At 43.3% G+C, this 18,661-nt stretch overlaps 1 protein-coding gene across 3 annotated transcripts in view; it reads right to left on the reverse strand.

Moving 5' to 3' along the window:
* nek7 (NIMA-related kinase 7) overlaps positions 1–7,579 on the reverse strand; it is an 89,580-nt gene extending 82,001 nt beyond the window's left edge. For all 3 annotated transcript variants that reach the window (XR_013790413.1, XM_079506058.1, XM_079506057.1), the window contains exon 1: positions 7,268–7,579. The gene's annotated coding sequence lies outside the window, so the exon portion shown is untranslated. The remainder of the gene's footprint in view (positions 1–7,267) is intronic.
* Positions 7,580–18,661: the final 11,082 nt, after the last annotated feature.

Genomic DNA, 18,661 nt, shown 5'->3' on the forward strand with positions numbered 1-18,661 from the left:
TTAAACTGTCAAGCCAGAGCTGGCTGTATGCCCTCCCAGCGCTCATGCAGTATAGTGGCACAGGGTTCTCTAAATGCACCAATATCCCTGCACCCCCTTCCTCATCCCTACTGGTGACCCCAGCATAGGCCGGCCCACCTCCCTCCACCAGCCAAAAACACCAGCAATCATAAATGCCTATACTCCTCACCACTGCTGAATTATACCTTGCTTATTTAAATTGTGCAAAAAAACCTACTCCTTCCTCAACCCAAACGCTCCTGTAAAAGACACACACATACACACAAACACACACACACACACACACACACACACACATAAAGACAGTCTCCAGACCTAAATGTGCTGCTGCTGGCTCCCACTGCCTGCCTTCAGACATCTGTAAAATATTTTTATTCAGTGCCCCACTACCGCACCACATTGGCAAAGGTCTCTTGGCCCCAGCTTGGCAGGACTTCTGACGGAGCCAGCCAGCAGCGCCATACAGGCCTACCCCTGCTGTTGCTGCTTCCTGCTGCTCTGAGGGAGCCGGGGCTGCCTGCCTCCCATTGACAGTGGGCCAGGGTGGGTTAGGAGGAGGAGGAGGCGGCCTCAGTAGGGGTCCTCCACCCCTCCACCCCCCCTCCCACCCAAGGACAGAATACGAAAGATGTGTGGGGGGGGGGCTGGACTGGACTAGACAGAGTGACTAAGGACGTGCAAGGTTGGGTATTGAGGAGGGAAGACAAAAGATTGATTTAAATTGAATAGAGGGATGGACTGGAGACAGTGATGGAGGAACAAGAGAACAGTGATAGGACAGGAGGGCTGGGTGGCATAGAGGTGGCAGCAGAGTGGGAGGAAGGGGTGGGGGGGCGTCAGGGGTCTTGGAGGCACACTGGGCAGCAGGAGATGAGGGGAGCCTCTCGTGACTTCATCATCCTTTCTTCATGCCCCCAGGCCTTGACCACAGCCTCAAAGCCCCGAGCCAAACCAAAAGACCAAGGGAGACTGCTGTGACTCAGAGCACAAACATGGGGAAGGGGGGTGTCTTGTCCCTCAAAATCTGAACAAGTTGGAACAAAGAAGACAGAATTAAAGGCAAACGAAGGGGAGAGGGAGAAAGGGAGGAGGGATAAGGGACTTTAGAGGAGAGTGGGTGAAATGTTCAGAGAGTCTTTCAAAACAAGATCCTCTAACACAGATCCACTCTCTTCAGCTGCAAATCCCGTGTGAAACATTAAGACTCATTTGTGGTGAAGTTGGAACAAACGCCCATAGCACAGTCAGCAAGCAACGAGATGTCCCCCCCCTCACACACACACACACACACACACACACACACACACACACACACACACACACACACACACTGCTGTTCCCAAGTGCAAATTCACTCTGCTCATGACAAATACATACTGTCGCTGTCACTGATGTGGTGTTTACAGTGGCATATAGCATCTTGTAATTATTCTATGAAAGTGATTTTTTTTATCCTCTGGGGGGGGTTTGCAGTTTTGTATTCAGATAATCAAAAGAGATGTTGGGAGAGGGGACCATGGGATCTCAGATAAAAAGCAGTTACTGCTTCACGAGCGATCCTTCCAGCACAGTTCACAATGTGCCAAGTGCCAACTTGGCTTTAGTATTAGTAGTGCTATTTAGATGGTAAGGCCTATGTAATGCATACCGGGTCTTGCCTATAACATACAGTGGCCTATGGGAAAAGCTAGACGCTATGGGCATAGTAAAGTCAGAGTGTAGCAAATGGGCAGAGCTCACAAACAGCTTCAACAGCCAAACTGCCAACACAGGTCGTATCAAAAGCACAGAAGAACAGCATTTATAACATGCCCTTTATCTAGACTATTTACTGAACTCGTGAAATGCAGTTAATGCGCAAGGCCCACTCAAACACCAGAAAGTGTAATATAACTGCTATCCTAGATAGTAGACCCAACACCTTTCCTACAGTAGGTACTCATGTTAGCTTTAATCTGTAGTGGCGCCATGTACTTGATATACCACACATTAATGTGTTTCACAACATCAAAATGAAATGTTCTCTAGTTGGAGGTTATGAGCTTAACCTCAGTCAACCATTAAAATGAGCTCTTTCATTTTAAAAGGACTGAGGAGCTTTTTCGTATCCTAACAATCAGCTCTCATTTCCGCTGTAAACAATCTTTTTTTTTTTTTTAATATTATTATTCCACGATTTTTGTAACCCATTTTTCACCCGGTGGCAATTGCCTAAACTGTAATCCTGGGCGCTTCTCTCCCTCTGCCAGTACCAACCTGGGGAGAGCCCCAAACTGAGCTCATGCTTCCTTCAATGCATGACGAGTGACAAGGGGGAGTTTCCCCTGAAGGACGCAGCGTGTGGAAGGAACACATTATTCCAACCAGTTCCTTTCCCTCAGGTGGCCCGGCTGACCAGGGGGAGGCAGTATAGAGACCAGGATTAGTGCATGTTTTTTGTGAGGGTACATGGGGAGAACATGCAAACTACACACAGAAAGGCCCTTTCGTCAACCCCACCTAGGTACTATGGGCGCTGATGAAGGGGAGGAGAGAACACGCCCCCACCGCAGGTATCAAACTCGAGACACCATGTGCCACCATGCCTTCCTCTGTAAACAATCTTAATGACCCCTACTACATCATGTTGTTCATTCAATTATTCAAGCTTAAAGGTTTTTTATTTGTGTCAAATTTGTGTTCTCTCATATCTTTAAGATTTTTAAATCAATACTATCCAATTACATGGCAAAAAAAAAATCACACCTGTGTGAAGTGAGGGGTGCTTAACCAACCCTTATCATCTTACATCATCGCAAAATCATAATATCATATGCCGATTTGCTCAGTGACAGACAGAAACAGAACAAACATTAAACTCTGTTCATTGTTAACACCACGAACGCCCGGGGGTATTTAGGACCATTAAATCAGAGCGCCCAGCGATTTGCAGCAACGGAGCACATTTAGCGACGCACCAGGTGCTATCCCGGATGTAGCTGAAGTAACTTGATGTAGCCAAGACACTCCCGAGGCAATCGACAACAACGGGAGGTATGATTAATTATAACGCAACTAGCGACGGGACCGCGATGGGCCGTCTAAAACATAATCTTTGCTTAGAATTGGACGGATTGATTTAGATCAAGAGTTATTCACGTTTTAAGATTTTCGGTCTCATCCGCTAAAATGGGGGGAACATTTTCGATGACGCCCCAATCGGAAATTACATCGAATGTTGCCCAACAGACGCTCCCAGACTGTGGAGCAATGCGATCGGTTTTGATATCAATAAATCTCCGTACTTTTATTAATCTCCGTCCTGAGTGCTGGGCGTTACTATTTGAACCAGACAGTGGCCTTGTGGTTAGAGTGTCCGACCTGAAACTGGGAGGTCGGGGTTCGATCCCCGGCCGAGTCATACCAAAGACTGTAAAAATGGGGCCCAATGCCTCCCTGCTTGGCACTCAGCATCAATGGGTTGGATTGGGGGGTGAAATCTACTAATCAAATGATTCCCGAGCGCGGCACGGCTGCAGCTCACCACTCCTTGGCTGCGGCTCACTGCTCCAAGAGATGGGTCAAATGCGGAGAACAAATTTCACTGCGGTAACGTGTGTGACAAATCGTATGACTTTGACTTTGATAGGACGGAGAATTCCGTTTATGCCACTCGGGGTGTTAATGGCATTTAATGTTTGTGTTAGTTACAAAACAAACATTAAACTCTGTCCATTGTCAATGGCGTTTTTAATGTTTGTCTAGAGAAGACAAACATTAAACCTGTATATAGGAGGGGCTAGCACCCCTCAAAAATACAATAATAGGAGATCTGGTGAAATACAGTTGAATTCACCACAAAAGCTACCTGTAGATCAAGACCACAACAGTGAAAAATATAGTAAAATAGGTAAAATCAAATAATACATACTTTGTCTCCCCAGAAGCCTTCAGAGTGAAGCAAACAGCTGATATTGTGTGGTCGTGGCTTAGGCTGACCTCAGGGCAGTGAAAGCGCTTCATACACTTGAAAAGGGGTCGCAGGTCAGTAATTTTTTCGTTTGCATGTCTTTGTAGTCTGTTTCCCCTCAGAGCACGACATAGCCCGATGAGAAAAGAGATCAATGCCTGAGTGAAATTGAGCCTTTTTCACGTGACATGGAGAGCCGCAAGGCATCCTCCAAGGATATTTGAATCCTTGAAACATCAGTGACCCTTCATGAGATAAAACGGAGATGGATATGAAAAAATATTGACAGCCTGACTGTTTGGGCTGTAAAGGCTGCTGAAGACTACCCACTCTCACTGCCAAATGAAAATGAAAGACCTTATCGTAAACTCCAACCAATCGAATCCTGGAAAGCATAGCCTATACATACATTCTACATTTGTCCTTTTTTTATTCAAGCCTACCATACTAGTAGTATTTACTATGAAAGATAACTACGCCAAGGTTGAGGGACTCCACATTATACTTTTGCCTGCATGATTCTGTAGAATACTGGGCAAAGATCTTTGACCTCATGCAAAAGACAGTTTAATGTAGCTCAAAAATTGCCTCAGGAAGCATCATCCATCAAATATAGAAGGCTATGTGAGAGAGAGAGGGAGAGAAATGTCAACATTTTTTTTTGTTCCACATAAAAACCCCAGGGCAAGATGACTATTAAAGTGGTCGGATGACAAATGTCTCATCTAATCTTTAATCCAGTGTAGTTGCGTCCTCCAGGGCTAAAACAGGAAACACTCTCAGTATGGAGGCATTTGGTAAATTCCACTGTGCTAAATCACAACTTGCACAACAGAGGTGCAGCAGAGGCTCCGATACCGGTGACTGACATTTTAAGTTAGAACGTCGTTAAATTGAATATATTTGTAGCACAATGCTACCATTAATACAAGTGCAGAGGCATAGAGCCTATATTTCTATGTAGAGCATAGATGATTTCTAGGCGTAGTTGAAATATAAAAATATGTTTCTGTGAAACAGATTTGCAGCCTCTAGGGTCCCTTCATTATTTAGTTAGTAGTTATTTTACTCCAGTATCAAGTAAAATAACTTGAAACGGGATAAATAAGGAGTAGAACCTTTGCCATTATCTAACCTACATACCAATCCTGATTTCATACATTACAACAATGTAACAAGGCTAAATAACCTTTTGCCTTTGGTGAAATGTACCAGACAGACATTCCACAGCTAAGAGCTAACCTGGTAAAAAATTAAAGCATGGGACATAATTGGCAGAGAGCTTCCCCATCACATCAGAGATCGACACTTTCCAAGCATGTTTGTTGCACACGTTTGGCAGTGGTTTGCTGATGATCAGCTATATGACACATTCCATGATATTCAACTTCACATAGCCAGCCGGTGTTCATCTCCATCACCTGATGATATTATCTGGCAGAGTGATGCCGGTTGTCTTTGATGGTTCATCGAATGTGGCAACAGAGATGAGTAATAATTAAGTCAACAAGGTGTGTCTGCTTTCGCTCACTTGTCTGTATCGTCTCCGTCTGACCAAAATGGCACTTGTAATATTAATATGCAACCGCAAACGCAACATGGCATAAACTCCGTTTTCTATTGTGTGCATGACCCAACAGGTGTTGTGCCATTGCTTCCTGATAATAACTAATGACGAGCCAAAACTTTATTGGATAGTTATGATGGCTCATCATTAGTTATTTTCCCACAGAAACACCCGTTCCCCAGATATTTTACAGTTCTTTTCTTTCATCTATTCAGAACAAACATTGGTTATTTTTTATAATAAAAGCAAAACCTAAGCTACCAATTAGTAATTAATACTAGTTAGTAACAGAGTCAATTAAACATTTTGAATCAGACAGCATGTAATTCAAGACCTAGCTTTCTCCAGGTAGTAGAGATTGCCAGAGTAAGAATACATTTCACTGTTATTGCAAATAGTATTTCAACATGTCCATGTTGAAAATGAGAACAGAAACTAGTTTACATTTTTAAAAACAACACAAAAACAGGATTTGTAATGAATCATCAGCACAGCAAGCAACAGAGGGACGTTTTGTTTGCCAGAAAAACAAGTTGTTGGGAAACAGAAACAGTTAGTGTACATTTCAGAGCTAAATTGGTGGTGGGCAGTATGAACAACTCAAACAACAGAAACAGGCATGCGCATACAGCACTGCAGCAAGCAGTGTAACTGCACGCATGAGACTATAACTTCAGAAAAGAAAACAGAAAAACGTAAAGCTGAAATCCGGAAGACGGGAACCATTTTTAACGGATAAAACGTGATTTTATCAAATCTGTACGGGAGAGTATGTTGATATTACAAACTAACCCGTACATCTGCAGTAGAGCGATTAGAGCCTAGGCGATTTCCCTAAACGTCCATTGAGAAATGTGGACACGGGTGACGGGTAGGACACTTGCTCGTTGACATACTAAGGAAACAAGGGTTCGAATCATCGGTACGACTACGACATAAAACAAACGGATTGCAGCTTTAACAGCAAATGTCAGAAAGTTCAATCTTGTGGTGTCTGCGACCATAGCAGTGGAAAGGCAAATTCACTCCATGTACTTCATTGTGCCAGTGTAGTGTCGCTCGACAAAAACGAGGTCAACACATCTTTTTTTAAAGTTTAAAATAATTGTATCATTCACGAGCGAGACACGTTCGTGATACTGTATAAATAAATACCAACGGCGGTCCGGATCACAGCCGTTGCCCTGCTTTGGATTATCAATATCATCACATGCTGTCACATGTTGCTCTCGGTCTAAGTTTGGTATCACCACCTTTACTGACATTAGGCAACTTGTGGTTTACAGTACACAGTTACACGAAAATACCAAATCCATGTCATGGTTTGCATAACTAAGCACGAAGTCGTAAAGGTAGTTGTGATTTGCTAATTATACGTGTAATGCCTTAAGTTCCACACTGACGAGAGAGACACTAACTTTGCAGATTCGCGGTGCTAAAAGTTAGCTTAAATTAGCCCGGCATGCTAGTTGGGCTAACCCATGCTAAGCTAGCACGCCAACTTGGCAGAAACTTTGTTTTCGACCAGGCGCCAGGGAAACCAACACGTACACTTTAGTGTTTTATACGTCTCCATCGTCTAAAGCCCCGTGTGCCCCCCCGGGTCAAACACCATGAGAACCCCACGACAGGCAGACTTAACACGCCACCAGTCACCAGTGGGCTCTTATATGTTCTTGCTAAACTAAACTTCACCGTATAAAAGCTAAAGAAGCTGGTTCGTTACTTACCAGGAAGTGGGTCTGTGTTGCTAAACAGCTATTCCTTCTTCACGTTGAGACGGTGCTGCCGCTGCTGAAGATGACGATGGCGGTTGTCTTTGCTTTGACTTTCCCTTTTCTTTCCAAGGTCGCGCCGATGCGGACTCTCCCTCTCTCTCACGGGCCTGTCTTGCGTGGCACTGTTGCCTCGAGCACTACAAGTTTTGGGGAGAGGATATGCTCTGTTTGTGGAAGAGTGGAGGTGAGTTGTAGCTACGTGTTCAGCAGAGAGTCTCACTCGGCCCCTCACCATTCCTGACCCGTGTGCCAGTAATGTAAACAACCCAGCATTCCCGGAGCAGAGCGGAGAGAGGAGGGGCAAATGTCAAAGAGTGGAGGGGAGCTGTCAAATACCGCGGGATTCAAGACTTACTTAGAGAAAATTAGCTAAATGTGTGGCAAATCTGCAAAAAAATGCTTACCACTAGCTTTCTTCACAAAATGTGTCCATAAAGGTGTCTACTATAACATATAAATTTGTTCCAACCCAACTCCCTTGGGAAACTTTGTGACAGCTGCTGAAAGTTGGGGTACCATGAACAACCAATATAAGGCAAAATAAAAAAAAATAATCATTATGCTTTAAGTAAACTAGGAGGTTTTATGATGCTGAATCCATTCCAAGAATTAGTTTTGCACGAAAATACTCCTTGGGCTAAATTCGGCCATAGCCACTTGCCCAAATGTGCCCAAATGTGCTGACCTCATCACATTTGTGATTTTTAGGCAAAGGAATGTTTTTTGTGCAAAACTAATGCTTGCAATGGATTCAGAATCATGTGAGTTTGACATGTCACATGCTACTTAAAGTATAATGAAATCTGCCTTATATTGGTTGATTGGTACCCCAACTTTCAACAGCTGTCACAAAGTTTCCCAAGGTAGTTGGGTTGGAACAAATGTATATATGATTGTAGACACCTTTATGTCTGTGAAGAAAGCTAGTGGTAAGCATTTCTTTTGCAGATTTGCCACACATTTTGCAAATTTTCCCTTATTAACTGGGAGAAAGGAAAGAAAAAAAACATGATGCCCTATAGAGCGTCGCAGTCCCGCCTCCTACCCTGGACCAGGAAATGAAACCCAATGCATTATTCTCATAGACATTTCTTAAAGTATTTATTTAAAGACGGTTACGCCGCGGACAAAGCCAACTCGAGTCGTGACAACTCATGACAACACAAACAATATTTTGGACCAAACAAATAATTAGAAAGAAGAAAAAAACGGCAGGTTACAACACTTTTTTTGTTGTTTTTCTTCTTTGTAATTATTTGTTTGGTCCAAAATATTGTTTGTGTTGTCATGAGTTGTCACGACTCGAGTTGGCTTTGTCCGCGGCGTAAACGTCTTTAAATAAATACTTTAAGAAATGTCTATGAGAATAATGCATTGGGTTTCATTTCCTGGTCCAGGGTAGGAGGCGGGACTGCGACGCTCTATTGGGCCCTTTATGGTGTCGTCCACAGTTAACAGTTTTTATATTGAGTTGTGCTGTTAATAAATACTTCAATCAATCAATCAATCAATCCCCCGGCCTGGACCTCATCTTCCCCAACTTACTTGCCGTAGTTGTAATTATCATGATCAAATGTGCTTTATTACACAATCATATCATGAGTGTTACTTTAACTCTGAGAGTCAGAGCTACAAATGGATACATTCAAATGGTAACTTGCTTACGCGTGTGTGTGTGTGTGTGTGTGTGTGTGTGTGTGTGTGTGTGTGTGTGTGTGTGTGTGTGTGTGTGTGTGTGTGTGTGTGTGTGTGTGTGTGTGTGTGTGTGTGTGTGTGGTGCGTGCGTGCGTGCGCGTGTTGTTTTACTATCTTTGTGGGGACAAGTAGAAGTAGGCCTACTAGCGGCTAGTAATCACCAGTAGGTGATGATGCCTACTGGTAGGCAGGAAAATGGCAACCAGAATAACCCGTTCTGAGCGAAACTCCTCCCTGTTTTTTTATTTTTATTATTCTGTTTATTGATAAGCACACTCATTCAGACAATTGTACAGAACTGGGAGGAGAGTGATCAACATAAACATTTACAGCATTATTGTACTTTTGTTTTGGGTTTTTTTCTCCATACATTAACTCTCCCCTCTCAGTGTTCCATTTAAAAAAAAATCACAGTAAATCATGTGATTTACTGATTTACATTTTTCTATATGCCTGTATATACATACATAATTAATTATGTAACCCCCCCCCCCCCCCCCCCCTCCTGCACCAGGGTCAGTGTCCGAGTGTTCGTACAGTCTGTTCCATTTGCAGAGTGATTGTCTGTGTGATGACAATTGTATGAGAGTATAAATAAAAAGACAAAAAAATAGACCCTGTTGATATAAACATGAGACATAGTGATGATGGTAACAATAGAGGGTAGGCGCATGCATAAAGTGAATGGCAGATCGAGTGGCAAAGTGAGTGACAAACTGAATTTAATGTTGTTTAAAGTCATTTAACGCAGTTTTTTGCCTCTCAGTAGGCATTCCCGCATAACTTGATGATGATGTCACGCGCATACCCTCTATACTGTAATAGTGTTAATCACTGTAGTATGCATAAGAGGTCCCTGGCAGTTCCATGGATATACGATATTAATGACGGTCGACATAGTATAAATAAAATAAAAAAACAGAAAACAAAATAGGCATGGCCAGGCCTCCGAGAGAGTCACTAGATGTTTCCTATACTGATTTTATTTCTTCTGTTTTCTACCCCCCCCATCCTCTCCACCGTGCCGCCTGCCGCCCTGAATGGACAGGGATGTAGTCTGCACAGTGTATCGGAAGGGGGAAGGAGAGAGAAGAGAATCAGCATGATGGCAGATTGGTTTATGTTATTATATGACAGCTCCAAAATTCCAAAAATGTGTTTTGCAAAAATCCACCTGTTGGTAGCGCTATAACAGGCCAATGTGAAAAGTGTGTATTTTTATTTTATTTATACTATGTCGACCGTCATTAATATCGTATATCCATGGAACTGGTATAATCAGGGACCTCTTGCATACTACAGTGATTAACACGATTACAGTATTGTTACCATCATCACTATGTCTCATGTTTATATCAACAGGTTCTATTTTTTTGTCTTTTTATTTATACTCTCATACAATTGTCATCACACAGACAATCACTCTATGTAAATGGAACCTCAGCCTAGTAGGAAAGTCTGTGAAAGATTTCCTGTAAATTGCACGCTGTGTTCATGATTTGAGGCTTTTTGTTCAAAATGGGCCCATCCTGCAGAACTTTGAAAGCCAATGTTAGCCAATTAGGATGGAATATGAAATATTGGACAGATCCGGCTTGAACACATGACTATAGACCAATTATTTGTTTACAAACATTGGGACTGGGCGCACAGGTGACTGTTTCATGTAATCAATTCCTAACAGATCTCCAAACCTGTTGTTTTTGGGAGCGCTGGTTTCAGTTCATTCAACCTCCTCTTGTGTGTTGGCTAGTGAGATGCACTCTAGGAGACATTTATACTTCAAAGCGCAACAGTATTGCACACAGAGAACAGCTGATATACAAGCTCACATCGCATCGCAGATGCGACTGTTGTGAGCATAGAGGTCTGCGTGCGCGACACCATCGCGGGACGAAGCATAGATTATACTTGATGGGCTGCAGGTGCGCGTGCAGCCATACACAAACAGGCTCTGCTGCCGTGATCATGAGCGCACCTCCCGTTCTTATGACAGCGACTGGAGGTGTGGTTTTGAGGATAACTGTTTTGAATTGCTATTATTGTTCAAACACAACAGAAACCAATGGATTATATATTTCAAGGGCGAGAGATCACAATAAAAATCCTAATCATTCTTCCTCCACACTGGGAGAAAAACAGCATCTGAAAGTTTGATGGGGCATTTTTTACACGTGAGTGCAGTTAGAACTTTTCCATTGCATCTTATGAGAGGTGGTGTTCTTCTGCTGCCGTTATGCGTGCGCATGCTGTTGCGATTTGCGGGATTTTTGTACAGAAGAATTTTTTTTCCTCTTAAGTCTCAGTTTAAGGAGTTTTACTTTAGTTTTACTTTACAGTACAGTACAGTACAGTACAGTATGGTACATTACAGTACAGTACAGCATTGTACAGTACAGTACAGTCTGCTACAGTACAGTACAGTGTGTTACGTTATGGTACAGTATGGTACATTACGGTACAGTACAGTACAGTATGGCACGGTAAAGCACAGAACAGTGCGGTACGGTACAGCACGGTACTGTACAGTACAGTACAGTACACTACAGTACGGTACAGTAAAGCCCAGTACAGTACAGCCTGCTACAGTACAGTATGGTACAGTACACTGGCCACCTGGATGGCGTGGCGTGGCTCTAGAGAGAGACCAGCCTAAGGCCGGTCGAATTCTAGTTCTAAGATTAAGAACCCATGGCTGATAAAGCCTAATTACGCCATTGGACTGTTGGTTGTCGGACTATTGGTTGTCGGACTATTGGAATGGTGGGACTGTTGGCTGTCGGATTATGTAGTCTGTACTGTACTGTACTGTACTGTACTGTACTGTACTGTACTGTACTGTACTGTACTGTACTGCCTCTCATCATGCACCTGTGCATGTGCTACACCATAGTCTGTACAGCACTGTGCTCTGTGCTGGTTACACTAAAAACTACTGGTGTTACACACATTGCTGTTCCTTGGAGTAGCTCTGCACTCAAAAACTGTTGAAAATGGGGAAAGTATATACAGTCAATATAAACAAACTCATGGGGGCATTATTCTGGTCCCCATGGGTATTTTATTGATTGATTCATTCATTCATTCATTAATTCATTCATTTCATAAAACAATATTATTACTTGCGCAAGCAGAGCGCGCAAGTAATAGTTCTCGTCCAGGACGATGTTTGATGCGTATGCGTCGTCCCAGCGTATGACGTAATGACTACTTGTGCCTGATACAGCAGTGGTGCCAGATTACATACATGTATACATAGGGGCATTACCTTTAATCCTCCCGACACTAAAACATATCGTCATTACGTCACCATCGAAAACCAATTACACCCTGGCATTGGGTCCTTTAATCCACATCTTTATTACGTCATCATTGAGAGCTAGTTACAGTATTAGGATGTATTAGGATGTTGATATTCATTCATCAGCCAACACTCCCCACTCACAGGTAGTTACCCCCCCCCCCCCCCCCCCCCCAGAGAGGACGTGTAGGGCCTTAGTCCTACTCCTCCTCCCAGCCAACACTCCCCACTGACAGGTAGTTGCCCCCCCTTTTGATTATTTTTTGATATATCAAAAGGGCATGTGAGCTCAAACCCACAATTCAACATTTTGGTTTTAAGATGTTGATATTAATTTTGTATTCATCCTTAGGACCCAAAATCACACCTTGGAAAGCATGAGTGTCTATTTCAAAAAAAGTGTTTTTTGACTTTGATATTTTGGTCATATTTTGACAGCAGGAATAATAATTTGACCCCCCAGTATTAGGATGTATTAGGATGTTGATATTCATTCATCAGCCACATAGAGGCATTTCCTTTAATCCACCCGACACTGATCGACATATACGTCACCATCGAAAGCCGTCTCTTACCATACTTAACAATACTACTTTTTTACCTCCAAAAACTAGGTACGTAGCAAATAGCTAAACCTAATAATTCAATATTTCAAACGTTCTTTCACAGAGAAGCTGAGATTTGACAGTTTGTAGCCGCCGACAGTAGTTGCGTGCTCTGCTTGCGCACTAGACCTACTTGTGTGCAACAAGCAAGTAGGGGCCTGGGCCATGGCTCAGCGGTCCAGGCACCTTGGCTGGTAATCCAGTCTGGCAGTGTGCCGCGGGTTCGACTCCCGATCCCGACGGCCTTTACTGCATGTCTTCCCCCCCATCTCTCTCCCCATTTCCTGTCAGCCTACTGTCTGTCCCTCCATAAAAAATAATATAAAATAAAGGCGAAAGCCACAAAAAAAAAACCATAAAAGAAAATCAAGTAGGCACTCGACAGAGTGCCGTTCTAGTTAGAATTAGGTTTATGATAAGGGCAATATTCAGGTTGGGTTACTTAGGAATAGGATCCTGCATTTAGGAGTTAGGGTCAGGGCTCAAGGGTTAATTCTATGGAAAGGGATTTTGAGGTTAGTATTGTGGTTGGTTGTGGTTAAGTTTAGGGTGGGGTTGGACCAACAAGTAAAAATTACATTTTGAATGAAAAACTGCTTTTTATGAATGATGCAATAAGACATTAGGACAAAAGGTGTGACAGTCAGAGAGACAGGGAAAGGGAGACACACACTAATCCACATACTGTACAGTAGATGCAGACATATTTTATTCTCAATCATGCATGCACAATACACATCACATAACACACTGTACAATTTCATAATAATTTCCTTCTTGAGAGCTATTGTGAGATTTATTGAGAGATCTATTGCAGATTGACTTGCATGGACAATGAGAGCAAGCAGAACTGATCAGCTTACTCTGCTTTGATAAAAGCTTCATGGCTGATTTCAGCCTGACAATTCAAACACTGCTGATGCACGGGCAACACACATCTGTCTCCCCATCCCCATTGTTAATAATCAACAAGTTAGGTGGGGGAGTATCTTTTCTCCCTACTTCAATAGCCTTTTTTTTGTTAACCTCACTGCAAATATGGAAAAGGCAGAGATGCCTGGAGTGTGGTTTTTTTCTATCCCTTTTTCTTCAACAACAGTTGAAGATTAAAAGAAACGTCTCAGGGAAATCTGTCAATTCTGTATGTGAATAATGCTGTGTGGAATTTAATGGCGTGAGTTATATTGGGTTCCCTCTACACCCACAGTTTCTTTCAATAAGATCAATGGTGCTCAGTGACAGATAGGGACGGTCTTTTGTATCTTCAAATTTCAGGTTTCTGAGGGAATAATTAGATGGATGGATGAAAAGTAATGCATCAGTGTGCGAGAGGAGCCGCACCAAGAGATCCTCTAGTTCAACACGCATGGCTCCATGCCTGTTTGGTAGAAGACTGTTTAATAATCGTGTTGAATTGCTATTGTTCTAAAACCGGCTCTCTGCACTGATGTGGTGCTTTAAACCAATGGCAAACTTTTTTTCTCTCTCTCTCTTTTGCTGATTTTGTTTATTTAACTGTGAGGATTTCCTTTTGATTGGAGGCTTTTTTCAGCATGAAGGGAAAATTGGTTCCTATTTTATTTTGTTCCCTTGGAAACTTCAGGTGTGTCTAGCAACTAGGCTGGAAAAGGTTCCTCTACCAAGAGGAAGGAAGAAGCTTATCTCTACACTGTATTGAAGGCTATAGACATGCACCACCACCACCACCAATATAGGCTGTTTTAAAGAGAAAGACATATCCATTCTCTTTACAGTGTAAAGACTGTATAATAATATTGGAACAAATTACCATGGCTTTTCAATACTCTAGCCAAGAAAGGCATTCAATTGAAATCATTGTCACACTAGTTTGGCCATTAAAGGGCCTAAATATGAGATGTTTACAACAATAGCAATACAAAAAAGCTCTCGTTTAGATTGAATGATACAGTATGGCAGCCAGACTATACACCTGTTATACTACAGGCTGTAATGGTAGCTTTGTTAGTTCACAGTGAGTTTTTGCTTTGCTAAAACTTCCCCCCCCCCCCCCCCCCCCCCCCCCCACACACACACACACACGCAGTGTTTAGCCTGATGTGATGGGTTATTTTCTTCAGTGTGCACATTTCAGTCTAAACTCTGCCTGGGCTTTTCATATCTAAATATGCAATATTACACCCGAGGGGGTGAAAACACACATTAAACACCTTAAAAGAAAGATCTTGATGTTTTCGCTCATGTAACCCCGCAACGCGCACGCACGCACGCACGCACGCACGCACACACTTTTGCTTCTGTGGTGTCGATCTGGCTCAGGGGTTAGGTGTGCTGTCAAATCCTGAGTGTTCATTTAAACTCTGGGAGTGTGCAAATGGTCCATTTGCACACTCCCAGAGTTAAATGCACACTCAGGAGTTTTATGGTGTATGACTGCAATGTGTTAGAGACAGAAGCTGCAGTCAAAGCCCCTGTGATCGGGAGCAGACTTCACAGAGGCAAGCAGATGGAGTGGAGAGGAGCCGTGTGCATCCTGAAGGTTTAGCAAGAACAGAGAGGTTACACTCCAGTAGTACAAAGATGACCTGTCATACACCAAGAGCATGCCGTATCAATGCAGGCGTGTTTCCTGTTTACGCACTTCACAGAATGGAGCTATCAGAGAAAAAGAAATGGATTATGGACAGAAATATGTATTGAATGTTATCTGCTGCTACATCCAGACAAACTTGGAGCACACATATACATTTTCTAATTAATATGGATTTTTTTTGTTATCTTCAAAGTATAATTGGAAACCATATAATTATCATCCTTGATCACAGCGGTTTCAAGGTTGTTTAGATGTGATGTGTGTGTAAATAGCGAATAACAACACAAAGGAGAAATAAAGGATTTATGTTGTGGATAGAATACTGTGTAATTGAGGCACTGGAGAGATAGCCTGTGATAATGTGAAGGACATACCAGGCATATCATTACTGCCAAGATCATTCTATACAGTGTGTGTTTGTGTGTTTGTGTGTTTGTGTGTGTGTGTGTGTGCGTGCGTGCGTGCGTGCGTGCGTGCGTGCGTGCGTGCGTGCGTGCGTGCGTGCGTGCGTGCGTGCGTGCGTGCATGCGTGCATGTGTAATGGGAACTGGGTTGAGTTGTGTCTCATTGAGACCGTCACCCTTCTGACATATCCGTCTGTGTGTGTGTGTGTGCGTGTGCGTGTGCGTGCGTGCGTGCGTGCGTGCGTGCGTGCGTGCGTGCGTGCGTGCGTGTGTGAGAGAGCAGCCCGTATGAGGAAAGGTTGAATAGATGCCTAGCAATGAGAAGAAGGCACTGAGGTGGAACTGGCATAATAACACACACACACACACACACACACACACACACACACACACACAATGACAATAGAATTGACACTGTGAGAGCAACATGTAAACTGCAGGTTTGGCCTACACCTCAGTGATCATTCCATACTTTGTTTTGACCCTGTCGCTTGTCGCTGCGCACGTGTCTGTCTGTCTGTCTGTCTGTCTGTCTGTCTGTCTGTCTGTCTGTCTGTCTGTCTGTCTGTCTGTCTGTCTGTCTGTCTGTCTGTCTGCCTGGCTGGCTGGCTGTCTGTCTGTCTGTCTGTCTGTCTGTCTGTCTGTCTGTCTGTCCGTCCGTCCGATTATTCCATGTTGTATTCCATGCTGTAATAGTATTTTCTGTCTGCATTCAAATTTAAGAACGCACATGTTTTCAAATAAATACAGCTTGGCTTTATGGTATCCTAAAATTCTTGGCCTGTGTTCCGTTCCTGACTCGCATCAATATCTAGAATCTGTTGCACATTTACAAAGACATGTATAATGGGAGATATGATCACACTGTTGATTTCATTGCAACAGTTGTCAGAGCAGTGTTACAATACATGTGCAGTGCACATGTGAAAGCATTCACGTGTGATTACAGCCACCACACCACCATGATGATGTTTTTGCTATAGTGAAGGGCAGAAAAAACGTTTTTGCTTTTGAATATTCAACTTAAGCCTGATTTATATTTTGACAGTGTCACGGACCTAAATATAGCCAAAGTAGGCTACACGCTCACAAAATTCACAAATGAGACACATTGTGAACTTGTTGATCGGCGATTTCCGGAACACCAGGATGGAGCATAAATTAAGCAGTAGTTACGTTTGAGCCTTTAAAATGCACTCGTCAGGGCTCTGTGTTTGCATGATGCAGGCAATAATATTTTACTTAATAAGTATACTTATACTTAATAAACCTAACCTTCTTGAATCTCTGGGAAACATTTAATAAGTGTGTGTGTGTGTGTGTGTGTGCGTGCGTGCGTGCGTGCGTGCGTGCGTGCGTGTGTGCGTGCGTGCGGCCGTGCGTGCGTGCGTGCGTGTCTGTGAGAGAGAGAGAGAGAGAGAGAGAGAGAGTTAGAGAGAGAGACAGAGAGAGTTAGAGAGAGAGACAGAGAGAGAGAAAGAGAGACGAGAAGTTCATGAGTGACATAAAAGCGAAACAAACATCCAGTTCGTATCAGGTGGCACAGGAGCAGTTACTGCACAGACAAAGAGGGGGATTATGTGAAAGATGAGGAAGTAGAAACGCTAAAGTCAGCCAGAGTTTTGCCTTCTTACCTGAGATTTCTGCATATGTGGACAGCGATTGCCTGCAATGTGTTCCTGCCTGGTTTCTGAGGTTGTAAATTAGGTACAAGTTGAAGTGACTATGATATCAGCAGGGTTTCATTTCATCTTGGCACTTATGGGATGATAAGTTAACACAATAAAGGCTCTTAAGTACAATCAGCAGTCATAAATGAGCATTGTTCTGGTGACACTTTGTCTCTCTCTCTCTCTCTCTCTCTCTCTCTCTCGCTCTATATATATATATATATATATATATCATAAATGAAACGGGGGAACAGTTGTTTGGAGGTTGCTGATGTAACCTTTGTGGTAATGGTTCATCATCACCCCGTGCAAACACACTAGCATAAACATATTTTTTCCCACACACATAATGTCTTTCTTGCATTCTCTCTCTCGCTCACGCACGCACTCACGCACTCACGCACGCACGCACGCACGCACGCACGCACGCACGCACGCACGCACGCACGCACGCACGCACGCACGCACGCACGCACGCACGCACGCACGTGTACCCCCATCCCATCCACACACAGGAACACAAACCAACAGCATACACCCATAAAAAAAATGTTTACGATAAGATGCGTTCCAGCACCGGTGCTATCCCTTCAAATTCTTGTCAACACAGGGCAGTGATGTTGTCCAGAATTTTCTTCCTCCAGTTCTAAAATGGAGAAGGGGCTGGCTGCATTTGTATGTGTTTCTGCTCCAGCCCGGCTTCCTGTAACTCTGTGGTGTCAACCCGCCCACCATCCAGCCGTCAGGACCGTGGAACATGAACATGGGCCCCGGCTGCCACAGCGTAGAGGAGGCACCCCGCTGGCTGAGGTTTCCACTTGGACTGACTGAAGTGTTTGCTGTTTCCCACATTGTTGGAATTCAACACCAGGCTGTTTGCTTGGTCGGTCCTTGTGTGACTCCACTCTCTCTCTCTCTCTCTCTCTCTTACACTTCCTTTCTCAGTCTCTCTCCCAGCCCACCACTTTTTATTTACATGGTATATAGATATGCTGCATTCATACTTACAGTACACACTGAACATCCAACCACAGAAATTTCATCATGTTCTTTCTTTGTTTTACTTATTTTATATAATCCCATTGATACATCCATTGTG

The sequence above is a fragment of the Electrona antarctica genome, assembly GCF_951216825.1.
Source record: "Electrona antarctica genome assembly, chromosome: 7".
NCBI classification, from domain to species: Eukaryota; Metazoa; Chordata; class Actinopteri; order Myctophiformes; family Myctophidae; genus Electrona; species Electrona antarctica.